Here is a 25271-nt window from a genome sequence, read left to right as displayed (position 1 = left end):
GCCTGTTCTGAAAAAGCCACAGAATGTATCATCTTGGAGCATGGACATAGGTAACCTCCAAACTCTGGACCCCACTCAGTTTGAGTTTGTAAAAGGTAGGTCATGTCTCCTAAACCTGATTGACTTCTTTGAAGTAGTCACCAGAGACATGGACGAGGGTAAGGTGGTGCACAAAGCCTTTCTTGACCTTGACAAGGCTTTTGACACCATACCCCACTCTGGAATTATATATAAACTCACTAGACTGGGCATAAATCCCTATGTCACAAGATGGGTGGCCAACTGGCTCACTGACAGAACCCACAGAGTGAAAGTAGCTGACTCCAAATCCAATTTCAGACCAGTGACAAGTGGAGTACCACAGGGGTCAGTCCTTGGTCCTCTCCTGTTTGGCATCTAATTCTCAGAAGTCCAGGCTAATTCAGCAGGTCTTTGGCTAATGAAGTTTGCAGACTGCAAGCTAGGTGTCATAATCGAATTGCCTAATGTTATGGACATTCTGCAAAGGGGCCTCACTGACACTGATACTTGGTGTCAAAGTTATGGCCTCAAGCGCAATGCCAAGAAGTGCATTGTCATCCCCTTTGGTAAAAACACTGCACCCATGAACTACCACATAGACAGTAGCCTACTAAACACTGAAAGTGTGATAAGAGACCTTGGGTGGACAATAGTCTCTCCTTTGATAATCACATCACCACAGTAGTCAGGAAATCCTTCTACATTGCACACCTTATCACAAAGGGGTTCACCTCCAGAAAAAAAGAGGTCATTGTTCCTCTCTACTCATCCCTCATCAGACCCATTATAGAGTATAACGTCCCATTTGGCATGTACCTCGCAAGACATCTACAACTAGAAAGGACACAGAAATACCTCACTAAGAGGATTACTGGCCTCAAACAGATGCCATACGTAGACTGTATCAAAAAACTCCAGCTCTACTCCGTCGCTTATCGCCTACTCAGAGGCAACCTCTGCCTAACATACAAAGCCATGTCAAACCCAGGTCTGTTGGACATGCTACACTTAAAGAAACCCCAATCCCTCCCAGCCACATGCTCCAGGGACCTAAACCTTGCCACCACAATAAACAGAACATGCTGGAGTGATAGATTCCTGTCCCAGAGACTTCCCATGCTCTGGAACAGACTACCAATTCATCTCAAGCAAAGCTCCTCATTAGCGCTCTTTAAGAAAAATCTCAACAATCGGATGGGAAATAGGAAATTCACCCCAGAGATCAGTTCTGTGGCTCTGCTAGACAGGGGCGCAGGAAAATAACTTTGTTGGGTGGTGAAAGCCAGAGAACTTTCTTGACTAGGCTTATATAGGCCCCAGGGCCAATAGCCTAGTACCTATCTATGAACCTATGAATAAATGAGGCTAGTCAGGCTTATGGGTCTGTAATTCCCCGGGTTTATTGCTAAACTATCTTTGTGGAGGGGAATAGCTGTTGCTATTCTCCACTCTGCAGAAACAAAGCCTGTAATTAGGCTATGTTTGAAAAGACTACTTAGTGGTGATGCTAGTTCATGTTTTAGCTTGTTTAGAAGATAGTCTGGAATATCGTCTTGACCCATAGGGGCTGTGTTTTTTGCCTTGGAAAATGCTTTGAGGCCCTGCTCTGCAAATATGTAGGGCGGGGGGGGGGGGTGAAATTTTCCCCAAACCTATCCGCTAGAAGGTTTGCTATCTCTGTAGGGTCAGTGTGTATGATATCATTGGCTAATAGTTCTGCACATGCATGGGTTCTACTCTTCAGGTTACATACGTAGTTGTGAAAAGCCTTGTGGTTATCCTTGGTTGTACTTGCTAAGTTTCTGTCAATGGAGCCTTTGGAGGGTTTAACCAGTTGTCTTATTGGCGTGTTGAGGCTAAGAAGAGTGCTTTTCCATTGTTGGGGCCTTGCCTCTGTTTTCTTGAACAGCAATTTTTTGCATTTATTGTAAAGTTTGTTGATGCTGGATGTCCACCATGACAGCTTGTTTTTACTTGGGACTCTGGCTTTGATTCTTTCTGGTACAGCTGAGTTTTTACACTTATGCAAGTGATTGTACAGGGATTTAGTGTAAGTTTTTGGCATAGTTACCACTTCCAGCTTGGGATGGGGCTTGGAATGCATTTATACCTTCACCTAGGAGGGCATAGTTTGCCTTGGTGATTTATTTTGTCCGATTTCACCCTTTGTGAGTTCTGGTGTTAGTGCTAGCTCAAAGGTGACTGATTTGTGGTCAGTTTTAACTAATGAGGGCCCGACAATTGTGGCAGTGCATCTATTTGACATGTTGGTGAGGGCTACATCTAAAATGTATGTTCCCCTTGTTACAGTATGGACAATTTGTTCCAGGGCATTTGAATTAACAAAGTCAAGGAATTTTGCACTACCAAGTTAGGGCTAGCATAGGTTTCCCAGTTGATGGTGAGATAATTGAAATCTTCCATACCCAGTGTGTTCGGTAACATTTGGATTGTCTCCAGTTTGGTCAAGTAGGCTTCATGGGCATTGTGACACATGGAGGGGGGTTCTATAACTGTCTGTGACTTGAATGGGGTTCTTACTCATCATAACCTGAACCTGGAGTAACTCCATGGAGATGTCCAGTCTAACTAGAAGGGAGGTGAATTTATCTCTAATATAGAGTGAAACACTGCCTCCTTTGGTTTTCACACGTTCATTTCTCAGTCTAAAGGTGTGGAAGTTATTGTAGCGTTGCAAGGCTAGGGTACTCTCTGAGTGCTTGAATCAGGTTTCTGTAACTGCACAGACATCTACATCTTCTAGTGACAGAGGTGATTCCAGGGAGTGCAGTTTTTGGTTTAAGCTCCTAACATCCAACTATCCATCTGTTCTAAAGTCTCTCCAGGCTTTCTGGGTTTTGCCTGCTCAGTGTTTTCTAAACTATTATCTCTTATTTTATCCTTACTCTCTACAGCAGTGTCCTTCCTCAATGTTTTTCAAACAGGATAATGTATGCCTTCTGCCTGAAGCTGCCTCTTCAGCCTCATCACAGAATAAAATTACAGCCTTGTGCAGTATCACTGATGCAATTCTATCCAAAAGGAGAAAGATCTACTAGCATGGTGGATCTTTGTATAAAAGAATGTTCAAGACAGTGAAATATCTTTTATTAATTGGTAAACTAAAGCTGCAGTATTTCAGGAAGAACTTAATAAATGACTTCATAAACAGCTTTCAGAGCAGTTAATCTAAGAAATTGTTCCAATCATATTGAGTATGTCTAGACTGGGTTGCAAAGGGCTCCATGATGTGCCCTGTATTCCTCTCCCTTTTTATAAATGGCATTACCTTGGTAAATTCTCAGTTACAACTACATCTGGCATTTCACAGGTCTCTGTACTTTGCTTTTTATTCTTCTCACTTTCTATCAATGACATTGTGTGTGTGTGTGTGTGTGTGTGTGTGTGTGTGTGTGTGTGTGTGTGTGTGCGCGTGTGCACATGTGCGTGTGTGTGTGTGTGTGTGTGTGTGTGTGTGTGTGTGTGTGTGTGTGTGTGTGTGTGTGTGTGTGTGTGCGCGTGTGTGTGTGTGTGTTATGGGCATGAATGCTAGCACACAGACAAATACAGACACACACACACACACACACACAAACAAAAATCCAGTCCTTTGTGCAGAAAATGATAGTTAACATCTCCATCTATCCATTATACAATGAAAAACTGACCACAAAGTGCTACACAAACAATAAATAATAATCAATATCAATTTATATGTGTGGTCCTGTTTCTATTATTTGTAAGCCTCCTTGTTTATCCACTACACCACTCTGGTCACAAAAGAACCCTTTGATGTTTTATAAAGTTAATTGTTTGCAAAACAGGAACTGAATCAACAACTTTTTCACAGCAAATAAAACTTTATCAAGTTTCAGATTTCACCTACCAAAAGCACATCCAAACCTCTCCGCCACTTTGTCGCATCACCTGAGATGCTAATCAAACCCAGGTCACCTGGGTTAATAACTCTCAACTGTACACATTTTCACAAAATGTCAAGATTCTAATCAAACCCAGGTCACCTGGGTTCATAACTCTCAACTGTACAAATTTTCACAGAATGTCCAGATTTTGGCTTCATATTTTTGGTCGATTTTTCATAAAATTGTGGTTTTCTGGCAAATTAGTGTCAACTCATTAAAGATTGAAGCTAGAAAATAATGACAGACATTTGAGTTTCAGACTTTGTACCCTTCAGAAACTAGATGCTAATGCAAAATCTATTGTTCTGTCAACTTTCTAAGTTTGTAAGAGCAATATTTAAAAACTGCCCCTATTTTGCAACTTTGTCCCACTTTTAAGTATGGCTTTGTCCAGATTTCTTGCTCTAAGAGGTTGAGAGATATGCGCGGCTGGGTTGTAATCAGAGCTTTATCCCAGTAGGCAACCAGGGCAGCTTGTTGAAAACAAAATGCTGGTACCTGTTTGTTTTCTATTCATCTTTATAGAGACAAGACTGAAATTGTGTTGATTGAATTGAGCAGAATGTTGGAAAGAACATTTGTGCACTGGGTTTTGTAGTTATTCCTATTGACTAACCCTGCATTTGTGACCAAATCTCTTTTCTGTGTTTTTGCAAGAAATCATTTTCTTTTCTATCCTTCTAAATAAACATCATAAAAGTCCTAGAGACTGTTTCATTAATGCAAGCACAGCAAGTAGCTACATCATTAGATACAATAAGTATAAGAACAATATTTGTATAAACTGTTGGCTTTCAGGTTACCTAAAAGTGTTCTGATTGAGTTGTTCTTTCTCACCTAGAAAGAAATGCAAATCTTTCAGTCAGAAAAACAGCATCTTAAAATTGGATGATCTGGATCATTAGCTCCTCTCAATTTGTCTGGCAAACTGATTAAGAGGCCTAGAAATCCTTTTGCCCACACATTGATATGGTCTTGAATAAAAGATCACCATGGCAGTGAGGGTGGCTTTTTTTAGAAAGAAGAAATGTGTCTATTGGTTTCTTTTCTGTAAAGCTAAAAATGATCTAAACTGAAACTGTAGCTGTTGTCTTGTAATTTAAAATGGAAAAAAATAAGTGAAGATTTAGTGACATCTAATATATTTCTATTGAACTTTGTTACAGCTCTTTATATAAAAAGGTGAATCCACTGACTAATTTACTATAGCTCTTCTAGAAATAGGTGCAGTCACTGACAAATATCTGTTCAGCCTTGAAGCCACAGACCAGTAATGTTCAGTTCTGTTCAGCCTCCCACAACAGAAATCCACTACACTAAGCCAACCCTCCACATAGCAGGGAATCCCAGAAATTAGTACCCTGCTGATAAATCTTAGAACATAAGATGGAAAGACTTACTTTGTAGCATATGAGAGATATTTTTCTACAGAAAACTGTTTATAAACTAGATAAGTTAGAATACCATCCAAACAACTAATGAGAGACTCACTAAAAGCATACCCCACTAGAGATAGCAACATCCTTGACCTGGTCATTACTAACATGGGCGACCATTGCTCTACACCAATAGTCACCTCCTCCCTGGTTAGATCCAACCACAAACTAATCACCTTGGAAATTCACATCCCTCCCACCCCCCACCACCGCAAACATAACCACCATGAAAACTTCTCCAAAGCTAACTCTGGTCTCAAAAACAGAGGTGGCTAACTTCATGGCACCCATGCAAATGGAGAATAGTTGCATGACCACCGAATCATACAACAATGCACTGTACAAACACTTACACAAATGCATGGATCTCGCCATACCTAATAGAACCAAGATGCTCTCCTCCAAAAAAAGGAAGCCAATCAAGTGGTCCCCTGCCATATACAAACTGTACAGCAGAAGGAGGAAACTGATGCAGAATAAGGTGAAGTCCCAAGACTGGAAAAACTCCCTTATCAGCCTCAACAAAAAGTTGAGATCACTCATCAAATCCTCTAAAGCTAGCTATGAAAACAGAATTGCAGCAGATAGTAAAGACAACCACAAGGCCTTTTATAGTTATGTAAAGAATCTCCATGGCAATACCCAGATTTTTCTTTGAGCTACTACACAATGGTACCTCCTATACCGAGCCAACAGATATTGCCAGTATACTGTCTGACAGATTCAGGGCCAACTTTACCCCTCTCTCCCCCCAAAGGAACAATCACAATACCAGTAGATTGCCAGGCACCCAGTATTACTGCTGCACAGGTTAAAACAGCACTTTCCGAGGCCAAGAATACAGCTCTATGGGACCTAACAATATCGCTGGTTGTGTTCTACATGATTTCAAACCTTTAAGACCTATATGCACCAAGGACTTAAATTAAGACTTCAACAAAGTAAGTTTTTGCCTAAAGAAAAGAAAAAAAATGTTATAATATATTCTGATTCGTTTTAAATGTTCTGTAAAAGTGCAAATATCCAAATACTGCACAATTACTTACAGCGATACTGTATCTGTAAAAACTGTTACCATTAGCAAGCAAGCTGCATCTGAAAGCATGCCTATGGAATGTGATAATAATGAACCTGTAACTACATGAACTGTATAATCTGTTTCTAGTCACCGTGCTGTTGACAGATTTATTATATATACTATTGTGGTGGGGGAAAAAGAGATGTAAGGGTATTTTGGACTCATACATCATTATTGCATTAATTAGATCAAATATGTTTCTAAGTAATAAATAAATAAATAAAACAGTAGACAGAAAAAGGAAGTTCTATACGTACCTGGAAACAAAAGGAAATAACCAATAACACAGACAGAAATATAAGCCCTTTTAGGAAAAGTGTACACCAAATAGTTTTAGCACTTCTGATAGGTTTGTAGACAGGCTGGAGTTTTTTGTTTACTGATATGATTTGACAAGTTTGTAGACAGGCAGGAGTTTTTTGTTTGCTGGATTGTAATGTTTTTTAGTACTAAGCAGGCAGATGTATGAATGACAATTTTATAGGTTGTAAAACGCTGTATATATGTGAGTTAATGAGGAAGTTCTAACCAGTTTTAGCTTTTAAGTGCTATACAGATTGCAGGTTCTGAAATCAAATTTAGCAACTTTCTTATAGCATTGTTCAAGTTCTAAATTTTGTGATGGCTGGTGATTAGTAAGGATGGGAGCACCATAAAGAAGTGTGGGGAGGAGATAAGTAGTGGCAAGTATAGATTTAGTTGCATTAGTGAGAAATCTTTTGGCTCTGTAAAGCATCCTAGTTTTTGATGAGTTTTTGTTATGCAGTTTTGTATATGCAAGTTGAATGTAGGCTTATCATCCACTATCATCCTAATAATGTGCTATCAGAGGAGACTTCAGTGGTTGTTTTGTCAAGAGAGAGTATTTTTTAAATTTTGTTTTTTTTCATGAGAGGGGAATTTGGGGAAAAAGGTAGTAGTTTGGTCTTTTTTTGGGTTGAGCATGAGCTTACTGAGTAATTTTTTGGCGGTGTACCATGTTGTCAGATGTCCAACTGAGAGTGGAATCATCTGCATATTGTATTAGGGTAGCCTGTGGTGGGGATGTACAGAGGGTATTGGTGAAAATGTTGAAGTGCAGGTGACCTAGGAGAGAGGCGTGTGATATACCGGTGCTAACTGGGAGGTAAGAAGAGAGCATGGAGTGCCATTTTGCTGTCTGATACCTATTGGACAGGTAGCTTTTGAACCACGGAAGTGCAGGCTGAGAAAGACATAGTGGGGACATTTGAATTAGAAGTTCGCTGTGACAAACTGTCTCGAAGGCTTCAGCCAAGTCTAGATATAAGGAAGAGAATAGTTTGCCATTATCTCTAGCTTTATTGAGAGTATCTATGTAAGCTAGAAGGTCAGTGCTAGTATAATGTAAAGGATGGAAGACATGTTGTGTGCAGGATAGGACTTCTTCCTGCAGGAGATAGTCCAGCAATTGTTTCTGAATGCATTTTTCAAGTATTTTGATGAGGGGAGATGAGACTGCTATAGGTTTAAAGTTATTAATGTTGAATTTCCTCTTTTGTGCAGAAGGATAACGTGTGACTTTTTCCAGAAAGAAGGAATGTGGTATTCCTGGACTAACATATTTATAAGGATTGAGACAGGATAGGCAATGGTATTGGCTGCTATTTTTAGGTGCTTGCTTGGAAGGTAATTAGCTAAAGAAATGGATGGTTTAAACAAGCAATAATGCCTGACAGGATGTGAATTAATGTGTAATAGGGCCTCTACACCCCTGGAAGGGCATTAATTACATATTAACACACACCCTGGAAGGCATTATTGTGCTTAGAGAAAGGGCTGTCTGTAAAATTGCCATGTTTTACTTGCTTATTTATTTTTTTAAGTACTATATTATTTTGTTTTATATATTTTAATGTAAAATAGTTCCTCCGACTAATGTTTCAAACTTGCTGTAGTATATGTTAATGGTGATGGAGGAAGCATTTTACATCAAACATATATAAAAAAATAATAAGCATGTGAAACACAACAATTTTACATACAGCTCATTCTCTCTCCCGTACGCACATACATAGTCTCTTCTGCTTTCACACACACAAACATATACACACACACAGTTTCCTTTGCATTCATACACACATTCACTCACACAAGATAGCTCTCACTCTCTCTTTCACTCATGCGCTCACACACACACACACACACACACACACACACACACACACACACACACACACACACACACACAAACAGTCCACTGTACTTTCATTCATGCAGTCACTCATACAAGACCACTCTCTCTCTCTCTCTCTCTCTCTCTCTCTCTCAATTTCCCTCACACACACAGTGTCCTCTGCTTTCATACATGCATTGACTCATACAACATCAGTCTTGCTTTCTCTCTCACTCTCTGAATCTCTCTCTCTCTCACACATGCTCAGACACACACACACACACACACACACACACACACACACACACACACACACACACACACACGCACACAGCCTCTCTGCTTTCATGCACGCATTCATGCACACATGCAGACAGAAACATAAACACACTTCTGTTTCACTTGATCAATCACTCTGTCTGTCTCTCTGTCTTACTCATATACATGCATACACTCTCACACACATGCTTCTTTTCTTTTTTTTTCTTTTTTTCTTTTACACTTGCTAAACAGCAAAAGCTTAGCGAGTGTAAAATAATGGCTTGCTCACTGTCACTTTCACTGACATGCATGCATACATTCAAACAGACATAAACACACACACACACACACACACACACACACACACACACACACACACACACACACACACAAACACACGCACACACACACACACACACACACACACACACACACACACACACACACACACACACACACACACACATGCATACAAAGAAACACTCAAAAGACAGATGACTCCTGCATGTGATTTTAGACATTGCAGGATATAAACCCACACAAACACACACATGGACACACACACACACACACACACACACACACACACACACACATATGCACTCATGCGCACACAGACACACACACACACACACACACACACACACACACACACACACACACACACACACACATCTTTTTATGTTGTTGTCTTCTTTTTTTATATTTCACACTCGCAAAAAAGCAAAAGAGCTGCTTAGTGAGTGTAAAATAATGGTGGCCATTCCATTTTCTCAGGCCGAGCTCCAGGGTGGCTTAATATGCTGCTGTGAAGCAGCGGACATGTTTTTCACCGGATAAAACTTGTACATTAATACCCTGATGGAGAATGTTCATTCTCGAATCAGGGTACTGATGTACAGTTTGCCCATTGTCTAAGTTTGTTTAAGAGTTTTATATAGGATGTGGGCACAGGTTTGAAACTGAAAGTGGATCTGGTGATATGTGGCTGTTGGTCAGGGTTGGTATTAGATGTTGAGGAATCTTTGGTTAGAGATGCCATACAATCTATAAAATAAGATTTGAACTGTATTGCACTTTCAAATGCTGAGTTATTGGTAGAGAGGTTTGGGTTGAATTTTTCGCCAAACTGTAAGTGTTTTTAATGGATGTCCAAAGTATTTATGGTCGTGTTTAGTATTATTCTAAAAGTTATTGTAGTATAGTTTTTGTCTTCATTTATTTGTCTTTTGGTATGATTGTGAAGCATTATGAAGTTTTCACGATATTGAAATGTTTTATATTTTGCCATTCTTTTCATGCTTTTTCTGTATCTTGTATTAGTATTCTCCTCTGTTTGGTCAGCCAAATTGCATTATTTGCTTTTAGCCTCTTCCTTCTAGGATGTGCAAGGCTATTTAGGATATTTAGAAAAGTTGTACTGAATTAATTTACAGCATCATCTAAGCAAAAGATTTTTAGGATGTTCCAGTTAATAGATGATAGTGTAGTAATGAATATTTCTGGGTTAAGCTTAGAAAGGTTGAATGTTGTTTTATAAATATGCTGTTTAACTAGATGTCTGCTCATGTAGATTGGGAGTCTGACATTGTACCTATGGCAGCTTTATTACAACAGTTTTCACAACAGCTTTCACAAGCTAATTGCTGTTTTAGATATGAGGCCTCTGGAATACAGGTTTTGGAGACTGACCTTTTAGAGAATACATATCATGTCAAACCAAGGGATTTTGGAACACAGGAGGAGGTGGAAATCACACCAATCCAAAGTTTTAATACAAGTATGGAAGTTTTACGAGATTTTAATAGCCATAAGAATTGTAGGATGACTTAGTCTCCATCAGATTGATGCTGCGCAAACCCTGTTAACCTTAACAAATAGTTTAACAAAAATGTTTCATTTACTGTGAATCTTGTTATTCCCCATGACAATTTGGAGACACAATTGAAGCAAACGGAAAGGTTGGTTACTAAATTAAGAAAGCTTCGAGTAAAGAATTATTATTTTTGAGCAAAATATTGTTATTAGGAAATTTCCTAAGGGGCTGTGTTGCTGGAAATACCCAACGGGGTTAGGTAACAGTTCAGACTTGCATAAAAAGCTACTAGTGTTGTTTGGAAATTTTTATTAAGGACAATCTTAGATCCATGGACAAGATTTCTATGAAAATAAAAAATGTAGAAACTTCCATCATTAATGATTTGTTGTTTGATCAAATTTCTTGCCACTACAACAATATTTTTGTTAAAGGCAGCACCTTAATGAATGCCCATAAAACAAAAATGAAGCCAAACAGAAACATGTTGTTTTGATTACATGGTTCTTCCAAATAATTATATTTATTTTGATGGTATGATTTTTTTAGACAAAAAGGAGTGGCCAAAGTTTCATCTTGAGCTTCCATTTTTCCCAATATTGTTATGGGGGTGCAAGAGAAGAAATATATTCTAAATTCTAAGTTTACTGACTGTTGGTACTTTTACACTAGATACCGGGATGATATCTGTATTTTTTGGACTGACCGTTATGATAAGATACAGGACATTCTTGATTATATTAACAATACTACTTCCATTTTTAAGATTATGCACTCAGTTTCTGGTGAAACCCTACAATGTTTAGACATTTCCCGGGATTCATGAAGCTTGCGCCAGGTGCAAGCATAGCGTTGGTGTTCCAATACCAAATATGGCCGGTGAGAGATACAAGTACGAGCTGTTACCATGTGCACTACGCCCGCACAGCTCCTGGCCCCTGTATGCTAATTACCCCAGTTGCAGCAGTGTAGCATGCAAATGAAGGTATTTAGCGATCCAGAAAGTGGTGTAAGCGTAGTGTAAGCATGCAGAAATGTAAACCGTAAAAAAACGGTTTACATTTTTGCATGCATAAAATCGGAGCCATGACAGCCGGCCAAACACATGTATTATATCGTTAATATATGCCAGTTGCTAAATATATAGCCACTGGCATAAAAAATAAAAAGAACAATTAATTTCATTTTTTGCACTATCACAAAGTTTAAGCCTAGGGCAGCGGCATGCAAACCATATCACAAGAAAAATAGAAAAATATAGAATAAAACTGCAATGTAACTCATATCATGATTTTCCCATAATAGTCAATGGCAGGCATGTTACACCACACCATGATGCAAGGGTTCCTACGGGGCTGTGACAGTGTTTTGCGCAGTAACTAGGAATTAGTAGGCAATGCCATGCAAATGAGAGGAGTAATAGTGAATCACAGATTCCCTGCTGGTGTAAGGATGCACCTCACAGCATAGCGTTATAACACCAAGGTGTGCCCTTGAGATAGAAATGACATCAAGAGAGAGGTGTGTCACCTTTGCTGTAAGCAGATTGAAGCATTGCTAATCTGGTGTCCCATAGCTAAGCAAAGCTGCAGAAAAGGGGTGTGTTGAACTAGTTATAGCTTTGCTTAGCTGACAGCACACAAGGTAACCATGTATGCATGTGAGCAGAGATTAAAATGCACTTAAACTCAGTAAACAGGTTTGCAAGGCGCGCACCAGAGCTGAAACAGGAAGGATATAGGAAAAGAATAAGGAAATGCTGAAACAGGGAAATTGGAGTACAAATGACTAATTAACACCTAGGGACCTACAGTGGGCCATTGACAACAGCTAACAAGGCTGCAAGCAGCTACCTGCAGAACAGGAAAGGGGAGGGGATGTACTGCAAAGAAAACAGTAAAGTGTCACAACAGAACAAAGCAGATTTGCATTATATCAGCTACAAGACACATTTTGCAACACATGACTGGGTAGGGAAAGTACCAAACAAGAAAGACGGCAGGCGGAGGCATTCCAATAATGGGAGGGGATCCTGGTATAAAAGTGAATTAAAGGGCAACAGATTAATCAAGGCAAGCAAGTATAACTCCACACTAAAGATCCCACACTTGCAGTACTCAATGTAAAACCCACAATTAAGATACCATGCAGCTGGAATTGCTCATACACACCCAATGGCATCAGCAGCATACATAGCACAATAGTATAAAGTGTGAAGGCACCTCACACACACTTGTGAATTTCCATGCACTCTGCGCCATTGGTATATACAGATGGGGAACTTTTAATATGTACATGTTAGGGGCTGCCATAACTTTGATCCACCAGCGTGAGTTGGGGACTGAAGGTGGTGTGGAGGATGATGCTCACAACCACCCCAGGCACCAGAGTAGGAGAACAGTGTTCAGACTCAGGGTAACCTACCAGAGGCTACATGATAGGAGATAATAGAGCATTACAGGGTGGACAGAAACACCCTACAGCAACTTGTGGAGCTGTGCTGGCCACACCTCAGAGTCAGAACAAACAGAGTGGAACCCATCCCAGTGGATACGAAGGTATGTGTAAGCCTGAGAATACTAGCTACAGGTAACTTTCAAAGGCCAGCTGGGGATATCATAGGAAATCTCACAGGCATCAGCATCCAGGGTACTTCACCAGTTCTTGTATGCTATGTTACCACATGCCAATGAGCACATATACTTCTCCCAAATGCAGGAGGAGTTAGCCAGCAATATGCGTTTCTTCCACCACGTGGCAGAATACCCAGAGGTACTGGGTGCAATAGACTGCATGCAATATACACATCAAGTCACCACCCGGTGAGCAGGGTAGGCAATATATAAACTGCAAGGGATACCCCTCCATCAACTGACAGGTCATGTGCCATGCCCAGGGCATTATCATGGATGTGTGTGCTGGCAACCCTGGAAGCTATCACGACTCCCACATCTGGCATGCCTCACAGCTGTATCAGGTATTTGCAAGGGGGGACATCCCATATGGCCACCTGGTGGGGGATGCTGGCTATGCACTGGAACCATGGATGATGACTCCCATCAGAAATGCACACACACCCATGCAGGAATGCCATAATGAGGCACACGCACAAACCAGAATCATCATAGAGCATGTGTTTGGGATACTTAAATCATGGTTCCATTGCTTGGACGTATCTAATGGAGCCTTGCAGTACTCTCAAGGCATGTGTGCCCACATCTTCATAGTATGTGCCATGCTACACAATATGATCCTGCGGAAACAGCTGCAGCAGGGACAGAATGGTGAAGGCCCTCACAGCCCACCACCATTGCCAAGGGGCCCCACAGGCACAGAGGTAATCATACCATGAACACCCTGAGCCAGCCCCAGTAGGCAGATGTAGGTGTGCACAGTATGCCCATACCTTGGCAAGGAGGGAAAGTATAGCACACACACTGACAGTGTAGGCACCTAGGGACTGACACCTTTCACCACCTGCACACACAGTAAAAATGGATGGCACACAAACAAAACTACCTGTAAATTGTCATGTATAGGCAGTCTACTGTGTGCATCCAACATAGGCAGCCCTCAGCTATTGCACACACAACTGCTATTGGCACAAGGTAAGTCAACACCTGAACAGTAAATTAAGCTATCAGCATGTGCTGATACTGTATGTATAGATTCATAGGTTTATAGGTAGGTACTTGGTAACTGTCTGAGGGCATTCATAAGCCTAGCCAAAATGTGTCAGCTTTTGCCACCCCATCGATTAACTAACTGTCCCTCTGTGGAACAGAGCCAATGGTGGGATCCCTGGGGTATATCTACTGTTCCCCATTCACTCTTCAAGGTTTATCATGAGGAATGTTAGTGAGGGGCTCTGTATAATGTAATTAGGGATTCAGTTTCAAAGCATGGGGAGTTTCTGTGACAGGAATCTGTCCCTCCGGCATCTTCTAGTTATTGTTTTGGCAAGGTTTAGCTCACTACAGCATGTGGCTCACTGTGACATGGATTCCCATAGGTGGAGCATATCCATTAAGCCTGAGTTGGACATGGCTTTGTTGGCCAACAGAGATAATCTCTGAGTAAACGAGATGCCACTGAGTAAAGCAGGAGTTTATTCAGTCTGACTGCATAGGACATATGTTTGAGGCTAGTAATCCTCTTGGCGAGGTATGTTCGTGGATCTTTCAGCTGTCGAAAGTGTCTTCTGAGGTACAACCCAAATGGGTTATTATACTCTATGATGGGACTGATGAGTGATGAGTAAAGAGGCACTATAACCTCAGTATGTCTAGATGTGAACCCTTTAGTAATTGGATGGCCTACATAGAAGGATGTCCTAACTACTGTGGAGATATGATTGTCAAAGGAGAGATCACTATCTACCTTAGTCCCCAGATACCCTATTACCTCATCTGTCTTAAAGTGGCTGCCACTTACGTGTTAATATGTGGGTGTTTAGTTTTCCAAAATGGAATGACCATGCAGTTTGTGGCATTTAGCTGTAGTCCATGACATTGACACCCTGAGTCAGTCTCTGTGAGGCCCCTTGAAGGCTGTCTGTGTCAGCTGGACTGTCAGTTATGGCTCCCAGTTTGCAGTCATCGCCAAACATAGTGTGCCGCAGTCCACTTGTGTTTGCCTGTACCTCTGAGAAGTATATGCCAAACAGTAGGGTTTCCAGGACTGAGTCCTGTGGGACATCAGTTGTGACTGGTTAAAAGTTGGACCTGGAGGCTGCTAGTCTTACCATGTGGGTTCTGTGTGTAAGCCTGTTGGCAACCCATCCTGTGATGTATGGGTTTATGTACAGGCTTTTGAGGTTATCAAGAATACCTGAGTGGGGAATGGTGTCAAAAGCCTTGGCAAGGTCCCAGTAGTAAGAGTGAACCACCTCTCCCCTCATCTAATGTCTTGGTGACTGTCTGCAAGATATCAAACAGGTTCAGTAGGCATGATCTGCACTCAACCAAGCTGACCTGGGTTGGGTCAAGTGTTTGGAGGTTACCAATGTCTTTGGCAATGAGTGCCATCAGGATGCACTCTATAGCTTTGCAGACCAGGCTAGTCAGGCTTATGGGGTGGTAGTTACCATAGTCAGTTGTATTTCCACCTTGGTGGAGTGGAATAACCATTGCTATGCACCATTGTATGGGCATGTAGCCTGTGTAGAGGCTGAGGTTGAAAAGCTTAATTAGGTGAGGGGTTTGTTTGTCCTGTAGTGTTTTTAAGATGTAGTCTGGGACACCATCTGCCTCCACTGATGCTGTGTTTTGCCATCTGAGAGGGCCATTTCTACCTGTGTGTCTCTGATGTCTGGGATATGGTACTTTCCGGGTATTGTTGTGGGCTCTTTAGGGGGTGAAGTTTGCACTGAATGTATCTGCAAGGATGTTGGTGATATCAGTAGGGTCAGTATATTTTGTGCTATATTGGACTGGCACAGTGCAAATCTGTGTGTTACCACTTAGATTCTTGACATAGCCAAAGAAGGCTTTGTGGTTGTCTTTTGAATCCCTGCCTGTTTTCCTGTTGATGTTAGCCTTGGATGATTTAATGAGAGACCTCTGTTTCTTACTAATACTGGTCACGGATGTCTGCCCTTCTTGGGTGTTGCTGTTTTTCTGGACTACTGTGCTACTTCTGTTGGATAGCCTGTTTATTGTAGGGGTCCACCAGACTGATGTCCTTTTCTAAGAGGAGTGAGTCTTGGTTTACTAGTGATGGCACTATCCATACATCATTGTAGGTGCTTATAGAGGGCATTTGTAAATCTTTCTGTATCTTGAGCAGTGTTTTCTCCACGCCATTGTTGAAGTAACTGAGCCTCTGTGAAGCATAGCCAATGAAGTGATTCCAGGCAGAGTTGCCAGAAGCTGTTGAGGACTAGGGTGGCGGAGGGTGATAGGGGCACTTAGTGATCTAAAGAGGGCATGTTAACATGAAACATCAACACCATTCAATTTCCCCAACAGGTCTTGCAGCTATAAAACTGGAGGGGATCCCCCAACCCCTGGTTGTATGGTTCTGGGACACATGATCCCAGGGGTCTATATTCTGTTACCCATTCACACATCAAGGTTTCTCATGAAGTGTGTCAGTGAGGGGCTAAGCCTAATGTAGTTAGGAATTTAATTTATAGTCTCTCATTTCATTTGTTATGTTTTTATTTCAAGAGTAAGTGAAGCTCATTGGATTTGGGTGCCTCCACCCTTTGCTTAGCCTAGCTTACACATAGAAATCATCTAAATAGGACATAGGCAGAAGCAACGTTAATGTCAATAGTGTAATGGTTACAGCATTTGCATAGTATCTGTGCATTCCTGGTTCAAATCACAATAAAGTCAGAGATGTTTTACGTGTTAAAAAGTATACCTTAACCACAGCTTGCATATCTAGGTAGTATTCTTCACTGTAAAAAACATATGAAACACCCATATATACCCATGTATCCTGGAGGGTAAAGTCAACAGAGAATGTAATGTTATGTAAGCACATAGTTAGATGTTACTTCACTGAAATGTCTATATCCTGAGTAGTTAGCAGATGTGGCCATGTATGCGCACACAAGTTATAAGTTGTAAAGTTTGTTTAACTGCTGCTTTAATGTCACACAAACACATTTAAACATGCTTACAACCACTTAAATGAACCTTATTCTGGAATAAAACACATTTTTAAAGCATTGCCGGTGTTGAACCCTGGCCAATGCACACAACAGTCATGGGACTTACCACTAAGCCATCTGAGCTATATACATGTTTAATGTTCTGTTCTTTAGACTACACTTTATACTATAGGCATTCCATAGTACTGACCACAAATGGGAGAGTCACTTTGTTTACATATGTACAGTACATTGTAATGTACTGTAGTTTGTGAATCAACATATACAAGTCTACATATGTATAACTGCTACAAATTAATACTAAATATATATATATATATATATATATATATATATATATACATATATATGTCAGTGATGTTTGCACATAGAAATATATATATATATATATGTATATATATATATATATATATATATATACAGTTACATCTATATATATATATATATATATATATATATATATATATATATATATATATATAAACATGTATGAACACACTTTGTGACACAGAAGCAATCCAAAGGAATTGAAGCGTACACAAAGCACATGCAGCTCTGCTATTATAACTATTAATATTAACTTAATTCACCACAGAAGGGATGGTTGTTGGGTATGTGGAGATTGGGGTGAGGGTAGGAATGATGGGCAATGAAATTATGCATCAAGGAGAGCCTGGGTTGGATGTTCAATAAGTGAACCTGAGGGGTATACATGGAGTATGGGGACAAAATAAAAAAGAAACAAAACAAAAAACATTCTCATCCATAATACACCCTGTCATGTCACATTGCAACACTTAATTCCACAAACATATGAACATTAACATGTATCATACATATGTACACCAACTGACTGCCACATTTGTTTTCAGTAGTGAGGAATGCCCGTAGTAAAATGTATATTCTAAACACCATAACATTTGTACATATCTCAGTTACCTTAGTGGTAAAGTCAGTGACTGTGGTGTTCTTGGTTCTGGTTTCATGACCTGCAATGGCTGTTAATTTATTTTGAGGGCCAGAGTAAGGGCTTTCGAATTCAGGTTGATTAAAGCAGTTTTAAGCAGTTGTAAGCTGTTTTGCGTGGGTTTGCGTGACTGAAATGTGGTGCTTAAACACGGTTAAACGGATAAGCGCTCCACAAGTTTAACCTTTGCTTAACATCGCATAGACCACGGGCAACGCTGCGTACAACCATTTAAATGTGTGTTAATCACACTTTTCCTACCCATGCGTGTTCTGAGAGGTAAAATAATAACCACTTCCAGGACTAGAACCCGCAACCATGTAAACCATCCTCAGAGTAACCTACCACTAAGCTACCTGAGATGTACCTATGCCAGTTGTGTATTCAGACAGGTTAAAACACAAAAGGGATGATTGTGTGGAAACAGGACAAATCACCATGTACCCAATGACAGGTGTATGCTCTATGTATATATATATATATATATATATAGATATATATATATATATATATATATATATATATATATATATATATATATATATAGAGAGAGAGAGAGATACATAGATACATGTCGATACATAGAGATATACATATATATGTAGATATATAGATCTATGGAGGTACATATAAACGTATGCAATAATATATATATATATATATATATATATATATATATATATATATATATATATATATATATGTATATACATATATCTCTATACACACACACACACACACACACATATATATATATATATATATATATATATATATATATATATATATATATATATATATATATATATATATATATATATATATATATATATCTACATACATACATACATGTGTGTATACACCATCTGAAGTGTTCAAGTCTGAGTATAACATGGACCATAGCAATCACACATTCTGCCACCCCCAAACAATATGAACATAACATATGAAGAGTATATGGCAATACACTATTACAAATAAGTTCTATGGACATGAGCCAAATAGAGTTAGTCACCAACACAACTAAAATGACTGCAAATATCCATGACAGAAATACACAGGCATCTTTCATGTAGCAAAACATTATTACATTCCGATGCATTGCCAAAAGGATTTAAGGACTAACAATACCTGCATGCTATACGGGAAGCATTTAACAGTGCCTTAATGAATCAGCCTGCAATTACCATAGTATTAGTCCACTAAGGGATAAGTGTTCACATAGGGAAAGAACCCCCACACACATATATAATATGTATAAAAGCAGTTCCTACACACCTGCATCTGCTATGTACATCCACCATCTCACCCACACACAAACTAATTGCAACAATACATACTGTCACATCATAACCAATTATTCACCCAATGTACAACATCTGCTGAAACCTTAACATACCTGGACAGAGACATACTAACATGACCCTATGTGAAATCGTTGCTGTTAGACAATGGAACAGCTGCTGATGTTACAGGGTTTGTTTGAATTAATCCTGTTTCAGAGGCTTGAAAAGTAATTACACCAGGAAGTGTTACCAATTACTGATTATCAGCACTGTATGATACACATTTACACCAAACTAAAGATGTCTGGTGAGCACACTGTAAACCCCGTAACATTATATGCATAGCCATACAGCCCTGAGCTGGTCAAACATCCTGGCCACACTGAAACATATGCAGAAGTGTTAGGTACAGACAAACCCTGCACAAGTAGCAATGTTCAAAAATATAACAGCAGTACTCACATGTAGACCAAATCTTCTAGGCATTATATACTATATTTCCATTTGTCTCCATACAGCTGTTGCAAGAGATTTCAAACAACACTTCCAGGCTGTCTTCCTCAGAAGTAAGGCAAAGGGACAATGCCCAAGTGGAGTACTCAATTATACTCCACTGTTGCCATGGTATTGGCTAAGGGAGTAGCTGCACAGCTGATGTGCATGTAATTAACTACTGTGGAACACCAATTGGTGATTAGGATAGCACATGTTACTGGTCTCTAACTATAAAAGGATGCCTTGTCACACATTCAAACCATCTGTATCTACCAGGATAATAGTACAAAATACCCAACAGAAGATCGAAACACAAACTGAAAATGATTAATGTACCAGTCAATAACACCTCCAATTACTAAGAAGGTATGGATAACATTTAGTATGTCTGTGTATGTAGTACCTGTTCTGTAATAATTACAATGTAATCAATGCATATAGTGGAAATAGCTATCTTGTAGCAATGTATATTTGAGCAATAGTAATGCTTGTAGTATTCTATGTGTGAACTGCTGTAGGTCACAAGGCAAACTCCTCATCTCATACACCACAAGGGATGATATATATGGGCTTGGAATTCACCAATTCTTTTCAAGCCACTGTCAGTGTCAGGGTTGGTCCAACAAGTATGTGCTATAACAGGGGATAGTATATGTTGATATATTGTAACAATAGACATATGTATGGGTGTATTAAGGTGGGCTTACTGTGCAAATATTATTTGCATTGTGGAATATTGTGCCAATAACTGTGTAATGTACAGTATTTTAGGCAGATCTGTATTTCATTTTACATAGCATTTCTGTTATGTTATGCAAACATTAGTTATGTCTATTGGCGATTACAATACTCAGTAACAGGATACATATGACTTGTTTTCATCTGACAGTTTAGCAGCATGATATCAAAGAAGATCGGAAGAGCTAGGTAACTATCCATGCACATAAAACATGTAATATCCACCTCACTAGTATCGTTTGCAAGCAATTACAGCTGTGCATGTGTACATGTTATGCAAATGTGTAGTGACCCTTGTTACAGGGCTGACCCAAATGGCTATGTGCACACCTACATAGAGTGAGTATTGAGAGTAGAGACACACTGGTTGAACTTTCAGGTTTGCGTAGCCTAACCGCTCATTGCCAACATAACAGCCACTTGCACATACTGTATGTAAGGTAGTGCACAGCACTGGTAATGAAACAGGTTGCATATCATCTGTAACTCCAGTGTAACATCTGCAGTCAGAGTGTAAGATGTAGGAGACAGCTGCCCATGTGTAATAGCTGCTTCATAGGTGATGGCTCACACTATCTGATTATATCCTGATCATGTTGACAGTGGAAGCAGAGTCTATTGATACATGGTTCTGTTTGGGGAGTGGGTGTCCATGCCCAACAGAGCTCTTGGTTCTGGTGGATATGTAAGTATATACCAAGAAAAGGATACAGACCTACTGACACTTGCATCATCTGTAATCAACTATCAGGATGTGATGTGCTCTTCAGAGGAGGATTGCTGCTAAAGGTAGCTACTCTGTTTATGTAATAGCCAGTGTTGTCACATCCATAAAACAAATATTTACTTGTGAGCATCACTGTCTAAAACATCTTCATAAGCAATACGTAAACTAAATACAGTACTTGGTACTTGCAGTACTGAATGCTCATACATGCATGTCCACTAGTCAGCTACTGGTGTTTACTCATGTCAGCTTTGTGTATGTGGCCATCCTGGGGGAATGTAATCTCTATGCCATGTACACTGCCAAACCCACCTAACACCACACCCCACACATTGTCTGGGATGCAGCTACAGGGGTAAGTTGGAAGGCAGTCCAGTCTACAGCCATGACTGGTCTGGACAGTCATGAGGTGTAGGTTAACACATGCAACCCATCATCACAACCAGCACATACCCTTTCCAGAACACAGTAAGGACACCCACTCATACTACCTGAAATCACACACATTCACCAGAGGCTTCTAATTATCTGGCCAAGCAAGTGACCTCCCAAGCTGGAATAAACAGACAACAAAATACACAAACTGTATGACATAGTTTGCATAATTGTGCCACACCTCAGAACACGTGGCCGGAAACATGATTAGCTACATACCCATACACTCAGACCACCTTTTGAACTATACACATGGCCCTGGCATATTCCATGTTGTTGTGCAGGACCTGTGATGCAGTAGCCTGGACTGCATGGAAACACACATGTAGGAACTGTCAGATCTTGTAGCCCATGCAGATATGTCCCAAGTCCTGGGTTGCATTCTGCCTTTGGCTAGAATGATACTGCAGTACAGGGACAAAAGGATTGTATTCCACAATTGTCTAATGTACTGGTGCAATTTAAAAAGTATCCAGTATCTCACTGCCTGGGATAACATGGTTGACAGACCATGATGCTTTGCCAGACAGGGCCTGCACCTGTCAACCCTGGGAATCTGGATACTGGGTAGGGCTCATGCTTCCCCTATAGTGCCTTCATCATGCAAAGTTCAAGTGAATGTCCACTGCTGTAACAGGGACAGCCAAGCAATAAACTGCGATTCTCGCAACTCAATGATACATTTCAGAAACTCAATCTGGACTCACTTATGTCAAGTCCTTAACATGGAGAACATATCTGTGCAGTGACTGAGATATGGTACAATGCTCCAGAGAGATCACCTGCATGACCATGTTATAACACATACCTCACATCTTGCCCATTATCCTTTATGGAAACACATGGGCCACAGGTGTGTCCATATTCCTGAAGGATATGTACACCCCCATGCTAGTTGCACTTGTATAACTTCAGATGCATTATGTTGAGCAACTACCTTTGTGCCAAAGTGGAATCCAATTTGCACCTTTTGACAGATCACCCACCATGCCTCAGAATTCCCAACTGTCATATTGTTCTGTAATGGGAAATATTAGGTCTTAGACAGAAAACCATAATAATGGCTACTCTGAACTATTCCATTATGAACTGGGAAGACCCCTCATGTACCAACACCTGTGCTCAATGCATGTTGGATTTCATCAACCCCAATGACCTGGATCACCATAGTCACACAAACAGGGCTAACATTATGCTACACATAGTCAGTCTCCAAAGCCAATGTTATGCTTCTTAAGAGCGAAGTGGTGACTATCATGGCACCCATGCAGATGGACAATGCATGTGCAAATGCTGAATCCTATACAAATGAACTTTAAGCACTCACATAAGTGCAGTGATTGTGCCATTGAAACAGAACCAAGATTCAATAAAACACAAGCAAGAAGGCAAACTGGTGGTACCCTGCCTTAAACTGTACCACAGAAGGTAGTAACTGTTGCAAGAGTGAACACACATGAGTGGAGGTGATCCCTGGTCAGCCTCAGTAAGATGCAGATACACCATATAAAACCACACAAAGCTACTGTGAAACTAATCAGCCACATATTATGAGGCCAACCACAGAGCATTCTATAGCTGTGTCATGAATCATAATGGCAACAACAAGACCTGCCGTGCTTCACAGCAATTTGGCATGGGAAGTACTGCACCTACAAAAAGAGCACCTGTTCATCCTGATAGGGACTTGGAGAACCTAAACCCACTCTCACCTCCCCCCCAACAGGTACACATATTTATATATCCATGTACACTACAGAGCGCCTATAATAAATATGCAGGTACAAGCTGCACTCTCTAAAGCCATACATACAGCTTTCATGGGACCTGTCAAAATTCAAGGGTGTATCCTACAGAAATATCAGAGCAATTTGCTCTCCACATACGCATCATGTTCAATCATAGCTTCATGTAAAGCTGTGTACACACTGAATGGTGCACCACAACAGTTATCACACCCCACAAAGGGGAGACACTACTGATAATGGGAAATAGTGCACTCCTACCCTGTTGAGTCTGGTCTGTAAGGCCATGAACCATTATCAACTTATTTGATGTAGTCAGTACAGATGTAGATTACAGTTAGGTTGATTCACACAGCATATCATGACCTTGCCAGGCCTTAGGACACCATCAACCATACTGTGTTCCAGCTACACTCAGTAAACTAGGTTTATATTCCTATGTCACAGGAGTGGTTGGCAACTGGACTGCTGGCAGAACAAACACTACAGAAGGTTTCTGACTAATACACGGACATCAAACCAGTGCCAGCTGCAGTAATACAGTGTTAATTCCTGGTACTCCCCCTCTTTCTTATCTATACCACACAGACTAACACAGAAGGCATCTGCCTATTGATGTTTGCAAATGACTATGAACTAAGAGCAATAGTTGACTCAATGTGTGCTGCAGTCAACATACAGAAGGGCCTTTGTGGGTCAGTGTGTGGTGTGTGATGTATGGCTACAATCTGACAGCTAAGTATTGCATTGTCATCCCCTATTTTAAAAACCCTGTACCCATGAACTACCACCTAGGCAGCGGTCAACATAATGGAAACTGTGTATGCATGGGATGCAGCTGGACAGTAGACTTTCCTTTGATAGTTACTTCACCACACCAGTCAGGTAGTCATACATGGCACCCCTAATCATGACAGGGTGCCATCCATGAATATAGAGATCATTGTTCAGCCATACTCAACACTCATCTGACCCATAATAGATGATATATCTCCTTTAAGGGCTATTGGCCATGTTCAAATGGCCTACACTGGTCTTCCCAATCCCTAGCTCCACTATGTAGCATGATGCCTACTCTGAATAAAGCCATTTCCAACCCAGTGATGTTGGACATGCTACACTTACACATCCCGATTTCAAATAAACACATACTTCATGAACATCCACCTTTCCTGTACAAAGATCAGAACATGCCTTACATATCTCTGTCCCATACACTTTACATACTCCTACCATACTATGCATCCCTGTCCAGTGAAGCTGCACATTGCCCCTCTTTGTGACATGGTGTGATGACCGCATAGCAAACATATCAGTAACCCTGTGGATCAGTTCTGTGGCACTGCTTGAACTGGCCACTGAAACTTGCCTGTCTGTTGGCTACAGCTAGGTAACCTTTCAGCCTAGGCTCATAAATGGCCCAGGGCATATAGCCTACTAGTTCACCATGAGCATACATGCTATAGTTGATATCCAGCCTTGCAAATACCATCAGGCTAGCCATTGTCCCAAGTGTTTCACATGTGCAACATGGGTAATACACGGCAGGATGCTAAACAGCTGTATAGTGCCAAATTTGGTAGGAAT

Source organism: Protopterus annectens, chromosome 2.part2 (assembly GCF_019279795.1).
Source record: "Protopterus annectens isolate FY-2018-M chromosome 2.part2, PAN1.0, whole genome shotgun sequence".
Classification (NCBI taxonomy): domain Eukaryota; kingdom Metazoa; phylum Chordata; order Ceratodontiformes; family Protopteridae; genus Protopterus; species Protopterus annectens.
Note: the sequence above shows the minus strand (reverse complement) of the source record.